General features: G+C 40.2%; 1 long non-coding RNA gene and 1 pseudogene across 2 annotated transcripts; both read left to right on the top strand.

The window, feature by feature from the left end:
* Window positions 1–865: 865 nt before the first annotated feature.
* LOC122641608 lies at window positions 866–26875 on the top strand. Of its 2 annotated transcripts, XR_006329935.1 has the most exons (4): window positions 884–980; window positions 1073–1337; window positions 17900–17904; window positions 26862–26875. It is a non-coding gene; the product is annotated as an uncharacterized LOC122641608 (long non-coding RNA). The 2 variants fall into 2 exon arrangements; XR_006329934.1 differs by lacking the exons at window positions 17900–17904; window positions 26862–26875 and having other exon boundaries at window positions 866–980; window positions 1073–1291.
* On the top strand, window positions 14598–16457 carry LOC122641607 (annotated as a pseudogene).
* Window positions 26876–27263: the final 388 nt, after the last annotated feature.

Here is a 27263-nt window from a genome sequence, read left to right as displayed (position 1 = left end):
TCTGGATCTTTATCTCATCCAGTTCCCTGCCCGGCCCAGTTCTCCATTTCCTCTAACAGAGGGGGGCTGTAATGACCACCCCATCCCTGCCCAAACACTCTGCCCGGGTGGGGTCCACCACCCCCTATTAGATGAACTGGGGAACTGGGCCGGGCAGGGAACTGGAGGAGATAATTTTCCTTGCAATCTACATTTGCATCCTTTGGCACTTGTAATCTGCATCTTTAGTGATCCATTCCCATTCCCTGTAATATAGAGGAACAACTCTTAGATTCATACTAGTTGTATCATGTACATATATGTCCAGCTTTCTTCCTATAACTCCTTGTATTATCATTAAGTTTGGATCAACCTTGAGATGTAGCTATCATTGTTATGGAATTATTTTTATCATTTATTTGAATAACTTCTAGTGACTAAGTTCCATTGTATCAGTGACAAGTAAACCCACTGTGCAGTTGTCCTTTTCTACTTCCTTAATTACCATGTTGGCATGAGTGTAGCTGTCCTGTTTCTGTTTTTGGTGGTTTTCCATGTCAAAGACAAGTGTGGACTATTAGTAGTCAACTTGTTTGTGCAGCCACAAACACATGAAACAGTGCCACAAAGTAAAACGTCTTAAGCTTGTTTCTGTTGTTCTTTCAAAAAAAAAAAACAAAATCCTTAAATGCTTTTCAGGCCTCGGTGGATTTGTTAATGGGGCAGCTGCCCAGAAACTGGCACACGACATTAGTGACCATGTCATCATGAAACATATAGTGTGTGTGTGTGTGTGTTTTGATGATAGATAACTAGAATTCTATTGCTAAGAAAGAAAATACAAACAGTTTGGAACTTTTGTTTATTGTTCTTTTAAACGTTTTTCATCTGTGAGGAATATATTCCGAGTGCTAAGTTATTTTTATTGGACTTGTAGATTGCACCAGACTGGAGGCAGGCATTGACACTGAAAAAAACGGCTGAAGATCGAATTGCTAAAGGTAATGAAAAATACATGCTGTTATCTTTTAAATTTGTTGATCTCTTAATAGGGCAAGTTGAAGGAATGGCCAACATTTTGGTGGAACTGCAGATGGTGTGATTGGCATAGGCATTGCTGCAACTGCTGTTGGACTCTTAGTAGGTGGGATTGCTGCTGCGATGGCTCGTAAGAAGTGATGGAACTCCTTAACCCAACTATGTGCATAACTACTTAACTACCATGATGGCTTTCTCTCTGTTGGATTGATATGTTCAAGATTTGAGGTCCTTGTGTGATGCACTTGAATCAATTTTGGAGTTTTAGATGGTACACTAGTCTAAATAAAGTATGTAAAAAAAAATTAGACAGTTAAGGGGTTCATGATTCAAGTGGAAACGGCAATGGCAACGGGATTGGCCTCCACCGATTCTAATTCCGATACAGTCAGAATCTTTTGGGAATCAGCCAGAATCATCTGAACCCAAGAAAATAGCCCGGAATCGGCTGGCTGGTTCAAGGCTGGAATCCGAATCGGCCGATCCACTCCCAATTCCTCTAACTGTTAAGCTAGATTGCCGCCTTGTTTACTTTTGCGAATCAAATTGTTTGTAGCATCTCCTATAGTTTTTCAAGTTGCATAAATCTTTGCGGACAACCTCAACGTGAGGTGGTTAACTGTCATCAATATACGATGCACGTTTAGTACAGAAGGTGCTCTGCATGCACTGTGTTCTTGTAGCACTTGCACATGCAAGGTCCTGCAAAAGATTTCTCAGGGCTCTATTTTGCCCGATGATTTTTCAGGAATTGCAGCGAGAACGAAAAGAAATTGGAGGAAGTAAATTTAAAAAAAAAAAACATTTATTTTTTACTGAAAATTCAGTGAAGGTTGGTGAGAGGTTCAACTCCCATGATAATAGGGGTGTATAGAGGATTAAACACTTATTGTAGTTGTTTGTTTAGATTCTGTAGTACGGTCTGTAAAATATTCTATGGGAATTTAAGCATCAAAATATTTGGAGATTTCAGTTCCTAGAGTCACTGGCATTGGGTGTAGAGGTAAACTTCTCAAATGCTTGACTATTTTAGTTTATTGGGCAGAAAAAGGGAAATGAATTTCAGCAGTTTGGATTCTCAAAATCCAGGGAAGCCTTACTCTCTGTTTTAGCCAGTGAATTGATTTTTTTGTTTGTTTTTTTGGTGGAAGGAGGAGGGTGGGGTGTGGGGGCGAGATTCTTTTGACAAGTACTTTACTCATTTGTTTTTATTTTTTTTTTGATAAGTATTTTCACTCATTTGTTTATTTATCCCTTCAATCTATTTGGAAAATGGTTTCAAAACTTGGATCAGATTGGTCGGATCGGCTGATTTAAATTCAGAATTGGCCCAAGTCCAATCCCAAGGTCAAGGAACTTTAAGTTTGGTCCAAATCAGAAGTGGATAGCTGAGGCTGTAGGAGTCTCTGACCTTGGCCAACAACCAAGCACTGCTGCCCCCTTTAAAGAAGAGAAAAGGATCAGTTCAGCGTGGGTGAAATTGGCTAGTCATTTCCTTCCTGTTCTTCTATTTACAAAATAGGGTGCTTGTGGAACCTTAGCCATTGCAATAAGCAAGACTGTGAATTGATTTGTCGAAAAAACCCTTGGGAAATCAAGCTCCAAACAACTAATAAAACCGCCTTTCATCAATTTAGAGATTTCCTCTCAACATAATGTGGATTTTGCTCCTCTTCCACCATCTCTAAGGAAATGACACCAAAGAAAGACGAGAAGCTACAAGTAGAGAGCTCTACCAAATATGTGTCGACTTCGATGGTAACCTTTTTAGTTTCAAGAGCTGGGGTGCTGATCCAAGATGTGTTTCCTTCTCTTGTGCATGAGAAGATTTATTATTATTTTTGACTGGTTTTTACGCATGATCTACTTCGTGTGGATCTGCTCGAAGAAATCTTCCAATTTGAATTGGGGTGGGATTGAAATTAACCGCCGGCAATTCCAGGTTCTTTAAACTTGATTAGGAGGGTAGGCTTGCAAGTCTAGATGATGATATAACATCATCAACCGATCTGATCAAGACCTGTAGGAAGATGCGCCATGGCTCAGTTGGCCATTTGAGATGGGTTCAGCGAGGCTGTTAGTTCAGTGCTGCCTGAACTTATTCTTGCTTCCTCACAATCTGTTGACAATGAAGAGCTGGCTCGTCAGTTTGCACAGGCCACTACTGATCCAATTCATGAACCTGGAGAGAAAGGGACTGGACATATCAGTAGGCATGGAATTCTCTCTTCTCTTCAGCTCAAGAGACTAAAGGAATAGATCTCAATATTTTCGAATCCTTAGGCCCCGTTTGTTTATGGGTTGGGGTTGTTGTGGGTATGGGATATTGGGACCCATGGGTGATGGGGTTAGGGACAGGAGTGAGAAAGTTAGGGGAAAGTTTTATTTTTCCACTCCTTAGCTGCTTATTGCAATTACCATTACTGTTTGAGAGATTGAAGATAAGAAGTGCTAGTTTTTTTAAAAGCCTCCAGTTCCTCTTTCTGGAATTGGATTTCTGTGATCAACAGAAATGCAGAGGAAGCCTTATCCCTTCTCCAAGTCGTGGGCCCAACTTCGAGGCTTGGAGTTTGGTAGTATTCCTTACCAGGTGATCTCCTTGCGATTGTACAGCAGTTCTTGCCCTCTGTGGCCTAATAAATCCCTCCCCCACCCTCCCCCAATTCGGGGGTGTTTACACCCAAAGAAATAAAAACTCAATAGAAAGGCCACCATTGTATACTCATACAAACACTAGCAGGTCGCCTATTTTTTAAATTGAAAGAGAATACAAAGCTGCAATGACTGATGAATGTACTTGATCTAAGCTCAAACAAAATAGAAGACAGAACATCAGGAAAGCAAGAAGCCCTTGTAGTTTGGTGTCTTTTATTTTCTTTAAATTTGTCTGCCCTCTCAATCAATGAAAGCAAGAAGTCCTTGTAGTTCCCATGAGTTGTCTCTTTGATTTTCTGGGAGAGGGAAACTCCATGTTCCTTATGGTACTCTTCTTTGATCTCTTTCATGTTAGAATCCGCTTTGGTTACAACTACTCGAGTAAGCGCAACTTTTGTCTTCTCATCTGCACCACCCCTCAGTGAAGCATTCAATACCTGTCCCAGAATGAGAATGAGAATGAGAAAGAGAAAGAAACAAGCTGAAAATCAATCTTAAAAACTTAAAATTTTTGTTATACTCTAGTAGATGAATTCATCCTTACCTTGCTAAAATATGCTGCCGAATCGAAAAAATTGGGTGCTATCATATACCTTTGTATATACTAAGTTCACGAGCTGGAAATAAGCGGACTCAAACCGCTGACATCCGCCACAGGGTAAACCATCACCTCTCAGGCCTCCCTAACTGATTCTACCATAGAGGTCAACAATGTGCCAATGTGGAGGTCCTGATGTGACCAATGGAGGATCTCTCCTCTGGTGAGGAGGTAGAGTGTTTCTCTATTTCTGATGTGGAGAGTCCCGTATGAAGATTTCTTCATTGGGGTAAGGTCCCCTATAAGTATGGAGGCTCTTTCTTATGAGCATCGTGGGACGCTCATAAATGTGATGGAGAGTTGGAGAGTGGTTTCCCTTCCTAGAAAGTGGTTTCTTCCATTAGAGAGTAAAATTGTTCACTGGATTATTGTTTTTGGTGGCCGCTGATGTGCTTAGACCCTTCGTTATACGATTGCTCCTAGTAGAGGTGATGTTTTGGGGGTGTATAGGGCTGGCGCTGATAGGTTGATTGACCTGATGGGCTCACAAGCTTCCTCTTGCTTCCATGAAAGGATCTATGGATCTTTTAGCTATGGGTCTCCGGGCAGATGGTTCTTACCCAGCAGACCCGTCATGGGCCTTCGGGTGGATCGTTCTTACCTGGCATATCCGTCGTGGGTTTGCGAGCCGATAGTTCTTAACCGTCAACCCGCCTTAGTTGTCCCTCTTGGTGCCATGTGTCATGGGCCTATTGGGTGGCCATTATATGGTATAACATAATGCCCCCCACTCCAACAGATTCCGTTGTGGGGTGTGTTAGAGTAGAACATTTTATGGCGCATCTTCGATGATCCGGTGCTTTTCTATCAATGCTAGCCCTAGATTCTTTTCTCAACCTACTTTGTGAATTGGGTGCTCCCTTGTTGAACTTGTCTTTGAGTTGCGTGTCTCCCTTATGATGCTTTTCCATTTGGGGGTTGGTTTGGACAGTGCCGATTGTATTTGCCTTGTATCATGAAGCATAACCGCTTATGTCATTAAGGCGGGGAGTGATTGTTCTTATTCTTTGTCTTTGCTCTCGTGATTGTTCAAGCGTTTGAATCATCAGGGAGGCCTAGAGGTTTCACGGGAGTACCCATCCTCTTCAGTGAATCCTCATCAATGACTTTTTTGGAAAATGTTGTTATTTGTGGCATTGGAGGCATCATTCTCGGAGGCCCCTAAAGGGGAATCGTCATGTTTTAACTAGGCAGCTATTCCTTCTGTGGCTTTCTCAGGTGCGGGTGTCGTTCTCCTATCTGGGCCTTTGCCTGTTCTTTTCATCTCAACCGTCCTTTTTTCCTTTATTAGGGTGGTTTCTTCGTTGCTGGGTTTTATGTCCTTATGTCTTCCTGATTCTGTAGATGCCATGAATTCTGCTTTTGCTATCTTCATTATGGGCTGTGGTGCCCATTATTTTAGCTTGGAGCTTCTTGTTTTGATGTGGCGCCGTCTGAGACATCTACTTGCCTGGGGTAAGACGTTGTCACTCTATCGATCATTGAGAGCTCTGGGGTTCTTATCTCCAATATCATGGTTAATACTCCTGACCAATTGGATGATACGTCTGCCATCCTAGTAGTTGAGGTTGAAGGCCGCTCCCTCTACGGATCTGGAACAGTTGCTGTCTGTAGTTGGTCCTTCTTCTCTGTTGAGGACAGTGATTGAGAATGAGGGGGAAAGGCAGGATTCTCCCTGCTTGCCCCGTTTGAGTCCAAATGAGGATGCTCCTTCTCCTTTTGTCCCCTCATGGCATCTCTCTACTGCTTGCTTTGTCCTTGGTGATATGTCGATGGGCGCCTCCTAGGTCTAGGAAGGCAGACTTCCTCAAAATCGTGACCTGGTGGGGAAGTCTTCCACCGAGGATCTGATGTTGAAGGGTAGGGGTACACTTGCTCAGGTAGGTCTTGATCACGTCACATCTAGGTTTTTTTGGTACTTCTTGTCTTCTTCAGTATGTTGCTTATGTTGGGGGTGCCTATGACCGCTTGACTCTCCTCCAAGAGGAGTCTAAGAAAAAACATATCCAAGTTCTAGCTCTCCGGCCAAGAAGAGTTGAAGGGGAGAGATTAGCGAATTTTGGACCTCCAGGATTCGCTCCAATTGTAGGTTGCTAGCACTGAGAGTGCCCTAGAGGCGGTGAATTCCCAAAATAAGGTGCTCGAGGACCAGATAATAACAGCAGTAGAGAGACACCACAGTCTGGACAGTACCTGGGCCACAAAGAAGAGGGCTCTAGAGAGTGACCTGTAGTAGGCTCTGGGGCGTGTGAAAAGCTCGGCGAAGGCCATGACTTCTACTGATGCATGCGTTCAGGAGCTTGAATCCAAGCTGAAGGATGTTAAGGCCAAACTGGTTGAGTTTGAAGAGCGAACGAAAAGTCATTGCTATCCAGGTCGTTGCTGAGTTTAAGGCTTCCCAGGAATTTAATGAAGCTTTCGAGACTTGGTTCTAAAGTCCATTCCCGACTTTGACTTCTCTTAGTGTTCTTTGTTGCTGGAGAAAACTAGTAGAGAGCGTGCGGAAGAGTCTGGTAGGGAGGATGGCGAGCAGGATGCTCAGGATAAGGTGCCACCGAGGATGATGTTAGTCCTACTACATTGGTAGGCGAGGGTCAGAATGTAAACTCTCCTTCTAAGTGAAATGTTTTCCTTATCTTTTTCCTTCTTTTTTGTAATTGTTGCTAGGATGTACTCGGTCTTTCTTTGAATGGAACTTTTCCTCTTCTTTCCCTCAATGTACTTCATTGTTTTGAGCTGCTTGTTGTAGGCCTGCCCCGTGATTGATGTCAGCAACACCCGAGTCGTTAGGACTGAGAGTCCTCCTTTCTCAACAGAGGCTTCCCATTCCCAAGTAGCATTTTTGGAAATTGAGCTTATTGCGTATCAGGCTTAACTCTGGGCTTCTAAAGACGTTGTTATTGAGTTGAGGAAGGAAAGAGACTTATAGGAAAATGAACTCGAGGCGCTCCAGCTTGTCATGGAGGAAAATGATTATAAGATTGGTCCTCTTATGGATGATCTGAACTACTTGCGAGAGGTCAATGAATCCTTCCCGGCTTAGGTTAGAGGTAGAACGATGCTGTGGCTGATGGAGTTGTTCAACAATACCTCCATTCACAAGAGTTTAAGCAACATGGCTACCAATGCTACCAGGATGGTTTCTGACATGCCGTGGAAGTTGTTAGAGCCAAATTTCCTGATCTTGATCTAAGTTACATCCGTAGTCCTTCTAGCTCCTCGATTGGGTGCTCATAGCAGCTCCCATAAAGATGTAAGTTTTTCTCACCGTAGCTTATAAGCCTTTTCTCCTTGAATTGTTAACAAACTTTGTTCTTTATTGCTTTCTCAAATTTCTAGTTCTGTCACTCCTCTTGCTATTTCCAGGCGTCTCTTGACTCAACTGAAGTTTCCGATGACACTCCCATTCGTCGTCCTTTGGAGTTTGGTGATGTCATTCACTCTTTGGTTTTTGAGGACATAGAGTATAACTTAAGATGGTATGTTTCTACCTTGGAGAATGCCCAATGTCGACTAACTGAGTTGTCTCAGAAGTTAGAATTTTTTCTCAAGTGTTATGAGTCTGAGATGGAGTTTGAGTGGAAGTGGTATGACTCCGCCCTGGATGATGCTAATCGCCAAGTGCGAGAGCTTTTCGATCAGTTGGACTTCGCTCAGGAGTGCAAAGATGCACTTTCTCAAACTACCGAGCAGGTTATTGAACAGTTTAAAGACTCTTTTGAGTATAAGAGGTATGGTACCTCTAGGTACCTCACTAGTGTTCAGTTTGTACGGAAGGTTGTGATTGCTCAGGCTCATGATTTAGACTAGTGTGGCATCACTTTGAATTTTCAGTGGTGAAAGGTCTGGCTTGTATACATCGTAACGCTAATGGATTCCCTTAGACCGATGATATCATTTAAGTACCGTGAGGGGAACAGAGCTGCGGGTTTTTTAGCGACATTAGCTTGTACTGCAGAGTCGGACTTGGAATTTCATGGTGACTTGCATATACCTCAGGGGATGCACTTGGCTTCCCAGTTCTGAGAAATAGGTAATCCTTTTTGTTGGGGTTTTTGTATAGGGGTGGGCTTATTTACTGAGTGTTTGAGAGATATTTGTAAATTCTCGGGTTGGGGTAAGGCGGGAATGTCCCCCCTTGTATTCTTTATTCAATGATTTTGATCGCAATAAAATCCTAGGGGCCGGCCCGGGTCCCAGATAAGTTCGGGTTAAAAAATAAAAAAGCAGTATTCTTTTTGATCTGCCTTTCTTTTGCGAAGGAGCACTTTTTGATCTACCTTTCTTTTGCCTTGAGTTTCTTTCTTCTCTCTCTTCTTGTATGGAGGAGCTCTTCTTTTTGTCTTTCATGGAGGGTTTTTCCGCCTCACATAGAGAGCTTTTGTACCTCACGTAGAGGGATTTTGTGCCTCACGTAGAGGACTTTTCTGCCTCATGTATAGTTTTTTTGCTTCACGTAGAAGGCTTTTGTGCCTCACGTTCACGTAGAGGGCTTTTCAGCCTCACGTAGAGGGTATTTTTGCCTCATGTAGAGGACTTTTTTGCCTCATGTAGAGGGCATTTCTGCTACGTAGAGGACTTTTCTGCTTCACGTAGAGGGCTTCTCAGCCTCACATAGAGGATTTTTTTGCCTCACGTAGAGGGCTTTCTTCTTTAGGAGGCTCTTCTTTCATAAACTTCAGCTTAGTTTTCTATGAAAAAATGAAGTACAAACAACATAGTCTAAAAAGATAACATACAAGTAAAATCCTTATTGCTTCTTTCGGGACAAGCAGGTGAGTATGTTGAGCATGGGGCGCTTGTTCATTGGTAGAACTTTTTTAGATTCTCTGAATTCCAGCTCTGGGGTACCTTGTTGCCCCTTGCGGTACGTGCTTGGGCAGAATTGCTTGGAAACTATGTAGGGACCTTCCCAATCAAAAGAGAGTTTTTCGGCCTGTCGTGGCTGTGAGGCGCTCGCTTTCTGTAGGACTAGATCTCTTGATTGAAACAACCTTTCTTTCACCTTTTTGGCTGTAGTACCAGGCGGTTGGCTGCTGGCACATGGAGTTCCTTGATAATGCTTTTTCTCGGGCTTCAACTAGGAAATCCAAATTTGCCCAGAGGCCTTTTTTGTTTTCTTCTTCATTGAATGCTATTACTCTGTGGGAAGACGCTAGCACCTCTACTAGCGCCAGTGCCTTAATGCCATAGGCGAGGCATAATGGAGTTTCTCCTGTAGGTGTGCTCACCGTTGTGCAGTATGAAGTTGGGCGGTTTAATTTCGTGCAACAACTCGGCATTCAGGATCTTTGCTTAGAACAGGTGATCTCCTGGGAGGGAGTGCCCTGGAAGTAACATCAGTTTGCTGATGCTCATGAGTCGTGCATCAAGGTCTCATATTCTTCTATCCAGATCTTGGTTCATCAGCTTGTTGGATACCGTGATCTATTTACTGGGCCTGTAGTTGTACCCATGGGTCTTCTTATGGTCATCAAGTGGGCTGCGCCATTTGGGGTCTCTGCCGAGCTCTCTAGGCCTGCTTTGGCTTTCTATGTGCTGCTCTTTAGATAGGAGTTGTTTGAGTTAAAATAATACCGCAAGCGTAAGGGTCAATCGTAGCTACGGGTCGAACACGAGGAGATATACGCCACTCTGTTTAACTAACTTAAAAGTAATGCAAAGTGAACCAAATTAAAGTGTTAAATTAAACTAATTAAACTAATAAAAATTAATGCATCCTAACTCATAAGCATCTAACAAAATTAAGGGATTAAATTGACGTCCTAACACATGAGCATCTAACCTATCAAACTAAAGCGAATTGAAAGGAATAAAATTGCAACCACACATAATAACCACATAAAAAGAAATAAGAGAATAAAAGTGCATCCATAAACCACAACCATATATAAAAAAAAAAGAAATAGAGGGAGAAGAAGAAGAAGAAGATAGAGAGAGATAGAGGAGAGGGAGAATGAGATTAAAGGTTTAGAGAATGAGATACCTTGATGTGCTTGAATAAACTTACCATGGTTTCCTCTTCTAAATCTCCAAGTCTTGTCATTAACATAGGAACTTAGACTAGGAAGCTTTAAACTAAAACTACTATAACCATTAAACTGGACTTATGAAATCAAAACTAAGAACTTGAAAGAACTAATCTTATGAAATCAAAACTAAAAACTAGAAAGCCAAAAATCCCAATTTAGAAGGAAAAGAAGAGAAGAAATTTCACTAATTAATGAGCTAAAAACTACAATAAAAACTGAATTAAAAACTAACTAAAAATGAACTAAAAACTAACTTGTTACAACCCAAAGGGCAAGGGGTATTTATAGGGGGAAGGGAGAAGAGAGAAGAAGGAAGTGGTAGGAGAAATATTCTCTAAGAAAAGAGAATATTCTCTTCTCCTTCCTCCTTTACACTGCCTTGAATCCCAAGAAAAAAGAAAAAAAATAGAAAGAGGGAGAGAAAAGAATCCTAGATACATAAACCTTCTATTTATTAAAAGGTAACTTTCTAATTCTAGCTTGTGCTTCCTTTTCTTTGTAGGTGTCTTCTCCAAGCAATGAGATCAAGGCATCTTTGACTTTTCAACCTTTCATAGATGAGAGAATATCTTTCAAAAGAAATCTATCCCAAGTAGAATTCCAAAAGTGCCCTTGGAAGTTGGAGGAGAGAGAGAGCAAAGGTGATGACTAGGATTCCACACACAATTAATGAAATGTCAAATCTGTCATTCAAAAAACGTGGAGCATGGGATGCTTATATGGGCCTCACTGTTTTATTCCTTATGAAAAATCACCCAAAATAGACCCAAATTTCGTCCAATTTGGAGTTCGAGAGCCCAAGATATCTCAAGTTAAAATTGGACTGCTCCAGAGCCTTCCAAATGGAATCTTTCGGCTGACAGAAAGATAACTTTTGATAATTGTGCTAAGGCCCCTGGAATCCGAACTTCCGCTTTACTTTATCTCCGGCCAACTATCAATAACTACAAATAAACCCCTATCCACGGAAACGACCGTAATTTCTTCGTTTCAACTCGGAATCAAGTGCTGTTTGAACCGTTACGAAGCTGACTCGATGGGCTGCGCATCCATACTATTAACACCTCAAAATTATGCTAAAGGGCCCACTGTAGTCACATTCAAATTTGATTGATTGGTATGATTCTTTCAATGCTCAATCCAAACTTGATTTTCTCGACTCCTGGGCACTCCCGACTATTCTTAGCATCTTTTGCTCCATTTTCACAAGAATTCACCTAAAAACTGAAAAGCATAAGAAAGCAACGAAGTAACTTTGTCCAATGTGGTAAAATGTATGCTTTATGCCCTAAGATTTCACACATAAATGTGCTCATCAGGGGTCCATTTGTTCTAGCTGGGGCTATGTCGAATTGTGGGCTCCATGTTCCTTAGAATGAGCCTTGCTCATTGGGGAGCGCATAGGGAGTATTTCTGTCTGGACGGTGGGAGTCGTTGTTTTGAGGTGGGAAGGCCATTATGACCTTTCCCGACTCTCTGACCTTCGGATCAAGGATGCCGCTTACACCAAAAGCACTTGTAGACCTTGGGCTGTAGGTGGCACTTGTTGTGGAGGCACCAGAGGAGGTGGTATGGGGAACCTGACAGGGCCTCCCTTCTTAACAATGTCCCTAAGGAAGGCATTGGTCTACAAGACTTGGAGCTATATAACCCAAACTTGCGCGTTGGTGGCCAGAGCATCACGATCCAACGCTTCTGGTATCATCAAAACCGGGATAGGTGGTGGCGGCAGAAGTTCCTCTACCGCCGGGATGGTGTGTCCCCCTGGGAGATCATCAGGGACTGGCGATACCAACTCCGTGGCCGGATCTTCCTGGTTCATCTGCTACTCCACTCGTGAAGCTACCCTCCTGAGAAAATTAGTTCCACAAACATTTTCCCTGGGAGGACGTCCACTGCCCCTCCTACGGGAGGAGCTAGATTGTAAGTTTTCTGTCTTCTCAGTCAATGATAGAGGGTGATCAAGTGGGTTGGATTGTAAGTATCATTCCCACAGATGACACCAATCTGTTGCAACAAGAAACCTCCGGTGGGTCCTCCAAGAGTGGGACTTGCATAGAATAGTATATAGACAAGGGAGATAAGTGCCAGTGGGGTGCCGGCGAGGGACTCTCCGATGCCTAAGTTAGGTCTCTTTAGCAAACAGATGAAACAATAAGAGTTTTAAGAGTTCGATCTCCTTGAATGGGATGTTACCTTCCCATTTATAGGGTTGATCCCTTTGGGTTGTCGTGATAATGCAGAGGTCCTGATGTGACCAATGATGGAGCCCTCCTCTTGGGAGGAAGTGGAGTGTTTATCTATCTTAGATGTCTGTCTTAGATCTGGAGAGTCCCATGTGGAGAATGCTTTATCAGGGAAGGCCTCCTACATACATAGGGGCTTCTTTTGGTGGGCACCATTAAATGCTCATAAATGCAGTGGAGATGTGGAGAGTAGCTTTCTTCACTGGATCGTCACCTTCTTGATGGTTCTTGATGTGTCAAGGTCCCCTATAGAACGTCCACACCTATCTGAGAGGTGATGCGTTAGGGCGTGCAAAGTTGCCTATGATAGGCTTCTTGACCTGATAGATGCACCAGCTTCTTCTTGCTTCTTTGAGGGGTTCTCTGGATCTCTTAGCTACGGGTCTCTAGGCGGATAGTTCTTACCGATAAACTCGTCATGGGTTTTAGGTGGATAGTCCTTACCCGATAAACCCAACCGACCGTCTCTGCCGGTGCCACGAGCCATGGTGTTATTGGGTGGCTATTATGTCCAGCTTCGAGGCTGAGTTCACTGCGGTGATTGAAGGCCTTATCTGGGCTAGAGAATTGGGTTATGCTAAGCTTTGTATCGAGTGCCATTCAAATTCTGTGTTCATTTTACTCTCCAAAGGCTTAGTTCCTTGGTTCGTTCAAAAAAAGTGCATATCCTTATAACTTTTCCTTCGATCTATTGATTGGCGCATTTCACACTGTCACAAGGAAACAAACTCCATTGCAGATTTCTTGGCCAAATCGGCAGCTAAACATGAGCTTTCTTCCACCTTTACTCCCTTCCCGACTTCGATTATTTCAGAGTTGGAAATAGATGCGCAGCGTAGAGCTTGTTTCAGAGCTATTTAATTTTTTTAGATATTCTGTTTTTAGACTCCTTTGATGGCTTTGTCGTAGGAGGGAGGGTTTTTTCTTTTGTTTGCTTCTATTTGAGTTTCAGGCGGCTGGCCTGCTGTGGTCTGTATTCCTTCTCATTCTTTTAATACAATTTACCCTTTAGCAAAAAAAAAAAAAAAACAACTGTGATTTTGTCTCTTTGGTTCTATTATGTATTTCATAACAGTCGTAATTATTACCTTAGTAAACGGCTTTTCGCTGCCTCAAAGAAGTTTTCTAGTTCAATCTCTATTATCTACAGTATTTTATTTTCTTAAGTCTTTTATCTTATATACCTAACTCAGGTTTACTCTGGTTTGCTTGCTTCCTACACATGTGGTCAATTCTAATTTCTGGCCAGGATGGGTTGGACTAATTAAATTCACATTAAATTTAACCCGTATTAGGCTCATAATATTTTAAGATTATACTTGGTCCCCTGCCTATGAGTTACCCAGTTCATTTTCATCTGGCAATGATTATCTTTGAGTTATTTATTATAGTCAATACCAAATCAGTTTTGTTAACTTAAATATATATATTTTTTTATATTGAAATGATATATAATAATTTATTTTATGTCAATAAGAAAATCCCTTCTAGAAAACATGACTCAATTTATCTGTCTAACTTATAAATAGCTTGCACTAATTTAAAATAGGTGCAACATTGCTCCAACTACATGGCTGACGAATAAGAATCAAAAGAGAGAGGAGGATAGCTTGAAATATATAAACCTACATCTAGCCTTTTATAAAAAAAAGAAGAAGAAAATGATAAGAAGAGTAAATCTTAATTTTTGTGATCTTATATATCCATTTTCCACAGACGGCACCAATCTATTGTGACAAAAACACCTCAAAGGCAAGTCAATTTCTCACGCCGCCATACATGATTGAAGACAGTCTTCCATTTAATTCAAGTGAGAGAGCGAAAGAGAGAGAGAGAGAGAGTATTCAAAATGGATTGCAGCGGCAGATTAAAGAAAGTCAACTTCCAGCAAAGCTACAAGGAATCTTATCTTTTTATATTCTTTATGAAAACTTGGTCCAAACAATAAAAAAACAAAAAAGAAGACTCTGTGAAGTTTCCAGGATCTCAATTATAATAGTTATTAACTAATTTGGACATTGGAGATCAAACCAATATAAATGGTCCATTTCCAATACCACATGAATGTAAGGAACCTAAAACCATAGAGAAGATGGATCCCTTAGGTTCTCCAATCCTTGTAACACTTCTTTTTATTTTCTTGTCCTCATCAATTTCTTTAGCAACTTCTACTTCATCAACCTCTGAAAATTTCCTCAATTGTCTCTCATCAACTAATTCTAAAACCACCACCCCAATCTCTAAAGTTCTCTACACTCCTAACAACTCTTCTTTCTCCCCTATCTTTCAATCTACAATACAAAACCTCAGATTCCTATCATCTAATACTCCCAAACCTTTGTTTATTATCACACCCACTAATAATTCCCACATCCAAGCTGCAGTCATATGTTCTAGAAAAAATGGGTTGCAGATCAAAGTCCGAAGTGGAGGTCATGACTACGAAGGATTATCTTATCGATCTGACGTCCCGTCCCGTCATCATCGTTGATCTCCGTAATCTTCGATCAATCAGTGTAGATACACAACAAAGCACAGCTTGGGTTCAAGCTGGTTCAACTATTGGAGAAGTTTATTATCACATTGCCAATAAAAGCAACATCCTTGGCTTCCCTGCAGGGCTTTGCTCCACCGTAGGTAAGGGTGTTAAATGGACCGGTTTGATTTGGTTCAATTTAACTAAATTTGATTTAAACCATTTAATTAAACAGTCCCAATTTTAAACAGTTACACACTTCTGATTTAAATGATTCGATTCGGTTTCGATTTGATTTTGACACCCTTATCCGCAGGTGTTGGTGGGCACATCAGTGGAGGCGGCATAGGGACCTTGATGAGAAAATATGGCCTCGCGGCTGATAACATCATTGATGCTTACATTGTGGATGTTAATGGGAGAATCCTTGACAGAAAATCAATGGGTGAAGATCTATTTTGGGCTATTAGAGGAGGAGGTGGAGCAAGCTTTGGAATCATTGTTTCATGGAAAATCAAGTTGGTTCCTGTTCCACCTACTGTGACTGTCTTTTCAGTCCCAAGAACACTAAAACAAGGTGCAACCAAACTAGTGAGTAGATGGCAACAAGTAGCATACAATTTCAGTGAAGACCTCTTTATAAGGGCAGTGGCAGTAGTTGCAACTGGGGCTACACAACAGGACAGCACAATCCAAGTTTATTTTAATTCTTTGTTCCTTGGAAGTGTTAAGGAACTCCTCCCTTTGATGCAGAAGAGCTTCCCTGAACTGGGTTTGGTAGCCAAGGACTGTACTGAGATGAGTTGGATCAATTCTACCCTATTTTTTTCTGGTTTTACTAATGGAGAGTCCATTGATGTTCTTCTTAACAGATCTTTACAGTCCAAGATCAATTACAAGGCTAAGTCTGATTTTATACAACAACCCATTTCTGAAACTGGGTTGGAAAGTATTTGGAAAGAGCTTATTGCAGGAAGTAGTAGTCCAGTGGTGATCATAGATCCTATGGGTGGAAGGATGAATCAGATCGCAGACACTGCAACACCATTCCCACATAGAGCTGGCAACTTGTACAATATTCAATATTATATGTATTGGCAAAATGGAGATACTAACACAACAAATGAACATTTAGTTAGGATGAGAAAGATCTACAGGTTTATGAGCCCATATGTTTCTAAGTCTCCAAGGGCTGCTTATCTTAATTACAGAGATCTTGATTTGGGTAGAAGCGATGCGCGTAATACAAGCTACACGAAAGCGAGTGCTTGGGGTGACAAGTATTTCAAGAACAACTTCAAGAGATTAGCATCTGTGAAGAGCATGGTTGATCCAACCAATTTCTTTTGGGATGAACAAAGCATTCCACCTTTGAACTTTTGATGTTAATGTCCTAGTAGTTACTCTGTTAAAAGGTGTTTATTGAAATTTACAGTATGTGTCAATTTTATTTAAAATTTTTAAGCCTAATAATGGCTCCTTGAAATTCAAGGATTTGATTTGGTACTTGATCATATTATATTATGTAATTCTTCCATGTTAATTAATTGAGTTCAAGCCCTTCACTTCTTCTGTTCTTGTACATGGATAGAAGAATTTTCAAATGGTAGAAAATTAGTGGGACCCGCCTTTAAATTTGACAAAAGCTCACCAAGATTCATAAAATCGACCTTCACCAGTTGCCTAAACCTTTTTAATGGTGGAGGTGTCCATCAACAAAAATAATTTAAAGAGCCCATTAACAATCCATGTGTCTATGGTGCTTGATTACTCATCAAGGAAGATGGTTGCTAATGTCATCATGAAAATTGATATTTAATTTTAATTATAGCTTCATAACAACATACTGGCAGATACATTAACTGCAACCTCATACTTGAGTGAATCAGTGAGCCAATACTTGAACCATTTCAATTGAGCCGCATCGATCCAATGAACCGAATCACTAAAATAGCTTGTTTGATAGAGTCCTCTTAATCAATTAGAGTTTCAACCACTAAACTAGACACTCACTTGTTTACTAGGTCCACACAAAATAAATATGGGAAATTTTCACGTACCTCCCCTCCACGGAGAAAGAAATTTCGTCAATCGACATCTGAATATCAACATTGCCGGGGGGGGAGGGGTGGTGACAAAATTCAAGGTCGATCTACACGTGTGAGCCCTAATTTCTCTCCCCTAAATTCATTCTCTTGGGTAGTTGCTTTAGGGTGTCAAATTTGTATCAGACCGAAACTGGAACCAAACCAAATAAGCCAAACTAATCGAACTGATTAAAATTTGCTTCAGCTTGAATATCGAATTTTAAATACAGGGAGAAAAAACGCTATATGGTCGTGTGCGGTGCGTAGCCCCTACACCAGACACAGGGCTATGCAAAATGACCATTGCGTCCCCAGAAAAGTGGAAAACCATGAGGGCACGACAGTCATTTTGCACGGCCTGTGTCTGGGTGGGCCACATGCTGCACGACACCAGGTAGCGTTCTCTTTCCATTAATATCTTATAGTATAACAATACATTATAATACTAATATATTATAGTATATATTACTAATATTATTATTAGATTTTATAAGGGAAATTTTCACGTACCTCCCCTGAGGTATCACGTAACTACAAAAACACCTTTCAGTTTTGAAAAATTCTGTGTACTTCCCTAAGGTTCTTAAAAGTTAAACATATGCCGTCATTATGTTCGTGTAGCACTAACAACTTTAAAAATAAGGGTTGAACTGACAAAAGTACCCTTATCAAAGAAAAAAAAAAAAAACCTGCAACTCATCTTCCTCAAATTGATTGGGGACAATGAGTTGTAGATATCCTTGTAGGGAACACAATGAAAGCCTATAAGACACATTAAGCATTGGAAGTGGTAGTGCTCATACAGCTCTTGGCTTGGGACAAAGCATATCTGATCCAATTCAGGGCCGGATTGAACAAGCCATATGGTTCTGACTTGGTTTCATACGCAATTCTTTGTATTCGAGGCAAAGACTGGGGAGCCAGGTGAAGGCACAAGGGATGTAACCCAGAAGGCACATGAGGAACAAGGAGGGACAGAGAGTGTAGGCGAGCTATTAGGAGCTGTGGGTGAAACCGTAGCTGAAATCGCACAATGCGCTAAAGAAATGGCTCTAGGCGAGCCGCCTCAGCAGAAAGAATAGATCTAAATGGAGTGGTTTTATTTTTTCCTTAAATTAGAATTACATAAAGTAAATTAGTTACTTAGGTTTCTTCTATAAGTCTGTTTGCCCCGTGTAAGGAGTCTTTCATGTAGATGTGAGTGGCGAATAAATTTTTATGAAAATGATTGAATTGGTAGCATTTACAGAAATATAGAATTCATTGTTCCTATTATCTTTACAGCAAAGATCTTGCTACGGCTCCGTTTGGTTGCAAGGGGAATTAAAGGGAAGGAAAGTGAAATTTTCATACTTAAAAAATGAATTTTTTTAATCATTATCCCATGTGACACCATATGGCAATATATCTAACTCCAAATCATTCTATATTTGGTTATTAAATTTCGCTTCACTTTGCATCATTTCCTTTTGGTTTAAAATGTAAAATAAACATTACATGTAAAATGTATCTTTACTAGATATGGTAAGAAATTTAAGTATTTTATACAATCACATGGGATAATTATTACAAAATTTAGATTTGATATTTTTCCCTTCCCTTCTTTTTAGTCCCCTTGCAACCAAACGGAGCCTACAGGTTAGCAAGACGCAAACTTTTCTTTTCTTCTTTGTGGGAAGGAGGAGAGATGGATCCTGTCCAGCTGTGGTGGGAGCTAGACTGTCTAGCACCCCCTTAACATCCTTCCTCCTGGACAACATACATCCAACGGTCATCTATTTTAAATTCTCGTTTTAACCCATTCTCGTTTGACGAAACCCAATCCGACTAAACCCATTTGACTTCCCTCATATTCCATCTTCCTCTCCTCAAAAACCAGTTTCTCTTTCTCTTCCCCCTTTTAGAATCTCCATCTTTCTAAAAGGGGGAAGAAAGTAGCTTCGAACTGATAAATAATTGAACTTGTAGAAGTTTGCTTTACTTTTGTTGGCATTGTAATGACATATCAAGGTGTAAGCATTTGTAGTTATTTGTAAGTTGATTCTTCCTCAGCTTTATTACTCTGCAAATGATTTTCCCCAATGATAAGAGACTATATTGGGATTTATATGATTACAGATTCTGCCCAATGTGTATTCCAAAGGATTGAACTGATTGTTGTCATCAAGAAAGGAATTGATTTGATCTATATACCCTAGTCACCTCACTGATATTTTCCCTGCAACATTATTAGTTCCTCATGAACAACTGAGAACTACAAGTCCACAATAGAGTAACTTGTGGTTTCTCTGATTTATTCGGTAAGGGTGCCTCTGTTAAGGAGCATTTATTTTTGTTATATTGGTCAAAGAAATGCTTTATCTTCATATTCTGTAGATTATAAATGCCTTAAGGGATGCTTGCCTTTTATTTATGAGCAGATATGCTTTAATAATGGATGTATTTGAACATTCAATTCTCAGATTTTGTTACTTGCAATATTGTAGTTCTTTTTCTTTTCCCCCTTTTATTAGAATTTATATGATTTCTATTTTGTGTTTGAGTTGGTATTCATAATATAAATTAAATTTTTTTTTCTATTCACTTTGACATATATAGTTTTAAAAAAAAAAAAAATTTAGTTGATGAGTTCGAATCCTTTGGTACCAAAAGTTTAAGTTTTGTTGCATAACCACCACCATAAGGGGACAATGTAAGGTAACATTACCCCCACAAGTAAGGCTGCGTGTGTTTCTTTTCTTGAGGGACGTATAGGACATGGGTTCAAAATATGGTATTGGATTGATCGTATTGGTCGATTCATTTTGGTATCTTTGATCGATCTTGTATCAGTGGATCGGTACATATCAAGGGCAAAATAGTAAAAAATAAGAGATTTTTAAATGACCTCAAAGGGCAAATCTGTCTGATATGGTGCAGTATACCGCTAGTGCTTTGTTTATCTCTCTCTTATCCTTCGAAATGATACTCCATCCTGCACCCCATTGATGCCGTCGGCTAATTTACTGTACACAAGTAATGTGCCTATTCCTCTCCTAAAAACAAATCAATGAAAAAAAGTATCCATTTTTTTCATTCTAGAATACTTCATTAATGAAAAAGGACTAAGATTATAAGACCATTCAATTTCACAGAAAGAGATTTTTATGTACTCTCATTTGTGGATTCCCCTGTGTGCTGGCTAACCGACTTCCTTCTTGGTAGGGAGAACTGTTAGATGGGATGGGATGGGATGGGATGGGATGACCAATGGAAGGTGATAGGGAGAACTGTTGGATAAGTGGTCTCATTCCAAAGGACCGTTAAGAGGTGATATAGGTATATAGGTATTTCCGTAAATTAATTGTATTAAGTTTGCTATAAATTTCCAATCACATATAAATTCTTGTATGCATTGTAAAATTGTTTGTTTGTGATTTATTTTCTTTTCAATCTGCATCATTTTAAGTTCTTGATTTTCTACCGAGAGGGAGGAGTGGAAGAAATAACCTTTAGTTGATTAATGCATGGCTATGGTTCTAGCCTGACCCGACCCAATATCGGGTTGAGATATTTTGGCTTAGGGCTTGGCCCTATCTTATCAGTAGACTATTCAGTTAGTCCAATAATAAATAACTCTTTTTTTTTTTTTTTTTTTTTTTTTTTTTGAACTCATGACCTCTTAATTGTAAAGTGTTGGTCCTTGGACTCCTTGCGAACTAAGTTATTCCTTGGAGTTAATAATTAACTTTGAAAATATTTAACATCTCTCCCTATTATTTTTAGACTCGCGTTGCCTCAGATTTGTTGGACTTAAATAGCAACAACCCAACTCCCAACCAGATTATATATACATGATCATGGTTCAACCCAAAGCCTCAGCCCAGGCCCGGCCAACAAATCTAACTCCTCTCAAGTTCCCTATCCGGTCAGGTTCGTAGGTTCCTCTCATAGGGGGCCGGAAATGACGACCTCACCCCTTGCCCTTACACACTGCCCGGGTGGGGTAAGGTAATCATTTCTGCCCTCCCTATGAGAGGAACCTACGAACCTAACCGGGCAGGGAACCTGAGAGGAGAAAAATTCACTACACTAAGATCCTCTATATTAATGTTTAATGGAGATCCTTTAATAGTAATTAATTAAGTTCGAAAGATTTGCATCCTATTTTAATTCTGTCATGACAACCTCCCACCCCCTTGATCCCTCCTTTGTTGAATGTCTTTTTTACTCCACTCGACCCACCCTCTTGTGTTGATTCATTGACTTCCCTTCCAGACCTTGATGAAGTGAAGGCTGTAGTTTTCAACATCGGTGCATTTAAAGCACCTGACTTTGATGGGTTATCCGTGGGTTTTTACCATTGTTGTTGGGATTCCATATCTATAGATGTTCTAAACTTTGTTCACCAGTTTTTTAAGGAAGCCATTCTCCCTTGCGATGTAAATCACACTTTAATAGCCTTGATTCCAAAAAAGATTTCTGCAGACAAGGTTGAAGATTACAGACCTATTAGTCTGTGTAATGTTTTATATAAAATAATTACTAAAATTCTGGCCAACCGACTTAAACCACTTCTTCCCATTTTTATCTCCCCTACCCAATCGGCTTTTGTGAAAGGTCGTCAGATTTCAGACAACATAATTATTACCCATGAAATTTTCCAGCATTTGAAAAAGAAAAAAACTGGGAAAACGGGATTTATGGCCCTCAAATTAGATATGTCTAAGGCCTACGACCGGGTGGAATGGAGCTTCCTTCTCAAACTTTTCCACTTTCTTGGGTTTTCTGAACATTGGGTAAAACTCATCTTTACCCTACTTGATTGTTCCTTCTCTATCAAACTCCAAGGCAGCTCCTTTGACTTCTTCCAACCTTCCAGGGGTATCCGCCAGGGATGTCCCCTCAGTCCATATCTCTTCATACTTACTATGGAGTGCTTCTCTCGTTTATTGCACACGTACCGGGACCTTAATCTTTTTAAGGGGATCAAAATTTCTTGGCATGCACCTGAAATAACTCACCTATTTTTTGCTGATGACACCCTCCTTTTTTGCCGCACTACACTGGAAGATGTACACACTCTTAAGGCCATCCTTTGTCTATTTGAGTCCCTATCTGATCAGCAACTTAATCCTTCCAAGAGTGGCATCTTCTTTAGTTCCAATACCCCACAACATCTGCGACGTGACATTTGTCATTTCCTTGAAATCGGCAACATGACTCCTGAATCTAAATATCTTGGTACCCCTCTCTTCCCTTGCCGATCAAAGTCCAAAAGCCTAGCTTCTATTCTGAGTCGAGTTAAGGGGAAATTATCGGATTGGAAATGTAATCTCCTTTCCCAGGTTGGCAGGTTAACACTTATTAAATCAGTCCTTCATTCCATCCCCACATAGCAGATGTCTTGTTTTCTATTCTCCAAATCCATTTGTTCCCACCTTGACTCTCTTAGTTCGTCCTTCTGGGCTGGTAACTTGGAGGGTACCAAGAAGCCACATTTGATTTCTTGGCGATCAATATGCCAACAAAAAAAATTGGGGGGGGCCTTGGAGTTCGTACACACTGGGATCACAATAGGGCACTCATTCTAAACTTAACCTGGCGCCTGGTCTCTGAACCTAATTCCCTCTGGGCTACCATTCTTAAAGCCAAATATTTCCCACACTCTTCTCTCCTCAATCCACAGGCTCAGTTCAGACGTGGGTCCTAGACATGGAACAGTATCTTACAAGTGCTACCTCACTTTAGAAAATTGATCCATTGGCATGTTGGGGATGGTTCTTGTATCCATCTATGGAATGACCCCTGGATCCCTTCCCCATCCTTCACTGCCCTTAATCAAATTATGCAACCCATTCCTTTCTTTTATTCTGTCTTTGATTTGCTCATCCAGCGCCCTTGGAATATCCCATTGATTAATTCTATTTTTCCACCACAAATTAGCAATTCAATTTAAAAAATTCCCCTTTCTTCACAGACCCATGCAGATCATTTGTTCTCTCCTTTCTCTAAGTCTGGAAAGGTGAACACTAAGAGATTTGCAGCCTATCTAACCCCATCCCTTCATAGTCAGCACTCCCCCATTTGGATTCGGATTTGGAAACTTAAAATCCCCCCCAAATTCCAACTAAGTCCAAGTCAGGTTGGAAACAGCTTGAAAATGATATCTGTGTCTTGTGTCATGAGAAACCAGAAACCCCTTGGCATCTTTTCCTCTCCTGTAACTTCTCTAAAAGAATTTGGGCAGCAGACCCTCTAGGTATTATTGGAACTTCCATTTTAGAAGGCAAGGCCTGTCCAATTTTTTAAACCTCACCGGAGGATGCAAGGCTGCACAAGACAGGGTTTTAAGCATTATTAGTATCACTTTATACTTCATTTGGATTCATAGGAATCATGTTCTGTTTCGCAACAAATCGTTAATCCACAATGTATTTTATCTAATATTCATCGGTGGATGGTGGGTTTAAATCTTTTTGCTTGTGGGGAGATGCAGACTTATATTAGTTCACCACCCACCCCCAAATCATTACCTCTCTCCTTTTTCCTGGAATTGGACACTACAGATATATGCCTTATTTTATCTGATGGAAGCTTTTGCCACTCATCCTTATTTGGTAGTTGGGGTTTTTTAATTATTTATAACAATGCAATATTGGCATCGGCAATGGGTTGTGGATTTGTAGGCACACCGCAAGAAGCAGAGTTGCGAGGAGTCCAAGCAGGGATCGAAAGGGCACTTTCACTGGATTGCCAAAAAGTAACCATCTGGACAGATTCCCAGCAAATTCGGGATAGGCTAACTGATAAGGAACTTTCTCCTTGGCCGTGGGAACTTTTTTCTCTTTTGTTTGATATCTCCCCATCCCTATTTTCCCTCCGGTTTGTAAGTATTCTAAAACAACCCAGACATCTGTTACAACCAGTGGACAACATAGCTAGACATGCTAGGATAACCCGAACTTCAACTGACTGCATGGATACTCTTGTTCCTATTTTGTTTAATTAATTTCTGCTTTTTTCACCAAAAAAAAAAAAAAAAAGGTTCGAAAGAATCCTACACTCCTCCATAATGTTTCACCCATAAACTGCTGTCCAACAAAACAGAAGAGAACCAGCTCCCCGGGCTTTTCTAGGCCCACCCAACTTCAAAATTATCCATTTTAAAGGCCCATACATTATATATCCATCGAAATATGTTGAGATTGGAATTTGGAATGAAGTTCATGGCCGTTCTTGAGTTCCTAACTGGATTTTAATGGCGGCCCAGGTCCACACTTCTTATACCATCCACAGCCTTTAATAGTCTTGAGTCTACTCTTCTCAAACCCCCTAACTCCAAAACCTTTTGATGGCACAGATTAGAATACAGTATCTTCTTAGAATTGGAAATAAAATTCAAAGGTTATCGTCTTACCTTCCAAACCAGTGAGCTAGATGATCCTGTTTTGATCCTTTGGGTTAAGTTTATGTTTTTAATGGAATCTAGTTTCTCTTGGCCATAACAATATATGCAGAAAATAATAATGGAAATTGCAAACAACAATCACACAATCGAACACAAAGATTTATGTGGTTCGACAATATTGCCTACATCCACGGTGAGATGAGATCTGTTTCACTATCGGAGAATAGAGTTACAGTTGCTCATTCTCACACCTCTCTTAGACAATTAGACTGCATAACAAAGAAAGAACCCTCACTACAAATTTATAACGAAACCTAATATAGAAAATTTTACTGCAATACACATATCGTCCTACTTTTTTTTTTTTTTTTTTTTTTTTTTTTTCGAAAGGAACATTTTTAGTGCTACGGCCTCTTCGTGATTCAGGGCCTCGTACCCCTCCACCAACATCCCCACCATACTCAACCCCTTCACCTTTTGATCCCAAGTTTTAAGTTGGCCGGAGACCCCGCTCACCACCACCACGCACCACTGACCATACTTCTGCCCACCACCTCCTCCAAGCAAAGATATAGCTTTTGTGTAATGTTGACATGATCAACTCATTCATGGGTCTTGAAAAAGATGTCCAAGACCGGTGAATGGGCCAAAAAGATCCTGTCCAACACCCTGCTCGTGCTGCATGTGCAGCGCCGGACACATTGAGGTGTGAAAAGACCGCCTCATCCCTGTTGGAGCAAGGTGCTCGGGCAGGGGTGAGGCTGTCTTTTCATGCCTCACTATGTCCGGCGCTGCACGTGCAGCCCGGGCAAGGTGTTGGACAGGACCCGAGTCCGAGGAGATCACGTCACATTACAAGGTGGTGGAGATTCATTAAGGCATTAAGATATTTGATATAATTCTTCCCAATATTCATTCAGAAGTGAAAAGGAGGTAAGGTAAGGTTTCAAAAGCTTTAATTAATTTTCTTTCTACAATTGTAGTTTTCCATTAATAGAGAGTGTAATACAAATTCTCTATGAATTATAGTTTTACATCTTTACCCTTGGTCGGAATCCATGGATTGGTATCGTATTAGTCAAGAATCTATATTGGTCTCCATTGATACCGATATGATTTGGTGAATCCGATACGGATTCCTTGAACTGGTTGACATGGGAAGTTTTATTGCGGAACAAGTTATGAAGTTGTGGAGATGAAGAGATAAGGGGAAGGAGGCTGTCAAAGGACCATAATATGAGCCCACTTTAAATCCTTTAATGGGCCCAGTAGAATCAAGTGGGGGAGGGATTCAAGAACCGCCAAGAACGTTGTGCTAAAGATGGAATCGAACCGAACCAAACCGAGCTGGATTGACTTTGGCTTAAATGTTTGGTTTCAGGTTAGCTTATTACCAGCCTGAAACCGGTTCAGTTAGATCAAAATCAGACCAATCATAGACTAGAGCATGGACATGCTCTATTTGATCAGTACGTTACCGGTCCATCATCGGACTATAAATGGGCTTAAATGGGATATAAACGGTCAATTAACGGATTCATCTTGGTTGGGCACCCATCGGGCTACAACCAAACACCGTTACTGACCGGTTAGTAATTGGCTAGGCTCAACACTGGACCGTTTACTAATCGGCTGTCTGGTGTCAAGCTTTAACTGGTCAGGTCCAATCTGGCCCATCAGTACGGGCCAGCATTTGACACTATAGGTCCCACCCAATCTATGTAACACTTAATATCCTAATTGCCTCGTGTGATTAATGGAGCTCCTTTAATAAACATTAATTAAGTTCCATATATATATAATTTTTTGGTTGCATCTTGAAAGACATTGATAACTTTAAATTTAAATCCTTCTTTTTGTTGTTTAATGATAAAAAAAATAAAGATAAGAAAGGGGATCTGTCTTGCTTTAATAACAATTGGAGAGTGAAGACATTTTACATAAAATCCATGAAGAAAGGACCGTCTCACTTGCGTTTAATAAGAAGCCTAGTAGTCCTAGTGGAAATGCTAAGCAAGACAGATAGACTCGTGGGAGTGCGGGTGCAGACTACACTTTAGAGTTCTTTTTCCCTTGCTTATGATAAAGCAATATAAAAAAAAATACAATACAACAAAATAAAGAAATCTTCAATAAAAAAAAAGATCGAGCAAATACAATACTATTATTTATGTTAACAAAGTAATAAACTAGAATTTTTGAACTTTTAAGGGTTAGACTAGACAAACATCTCATTGATACAGTTTTAGTTTACATTGAGCAATGAAAGTGGCTTAAATTATAAAATATGTTATTTTTTTCATTTGATGTTTATTTCCATATGATGATATTTTTGAAATATACCTGTAACTTTGGATTAGAGTTTCATGATTCAATTTTTTATAATTTTGAATCAAAGTTGGAGCCACGTACTTTTCCTTAATTATTTTAAGCTAAATTTTTATCAATAAGATAGACATGAGATTTTCTATCACATGAACTAACCCATATATTATCAAATGACAAAGATTCCTTTAATTATTATTCCGGTGTGAAATTAACTCTGCTCTAATCTCACGACTTATCTAATCTTCTCTCACACACAAATACCCACACATTAAGGCTGTGTTTATTCTAGATCAATTTTACATTCTCGGATGATAAAAATAGTTATTTGTATTGTGGAACAATCCTACTTATTGGTGATCAATGCCACAATAGGTAAAATGAGGTTTTAATTTAAAAAGATTTGATTCATCAGCTTAGATCACAAGGCATGTCTA

This window comes from Telopea speciosissima, chromosome 10 (genome assembly GCF_018873765.1).
Source record: "Telopea speciosissima isolate NSW1024214 ecotype Mountain lineage chromosome 10, Tspe_v1, whole genome shotgun sequence".
NCBI lineage: Eukaryota > Viridiplantae > Streptophyta > Magnoliopsida > Proteales > Proteaceae > Telopea > Telopea speciosissima.
This window is presented reverse-complemented; position numbering and strand designations above follow the sequence as displayed.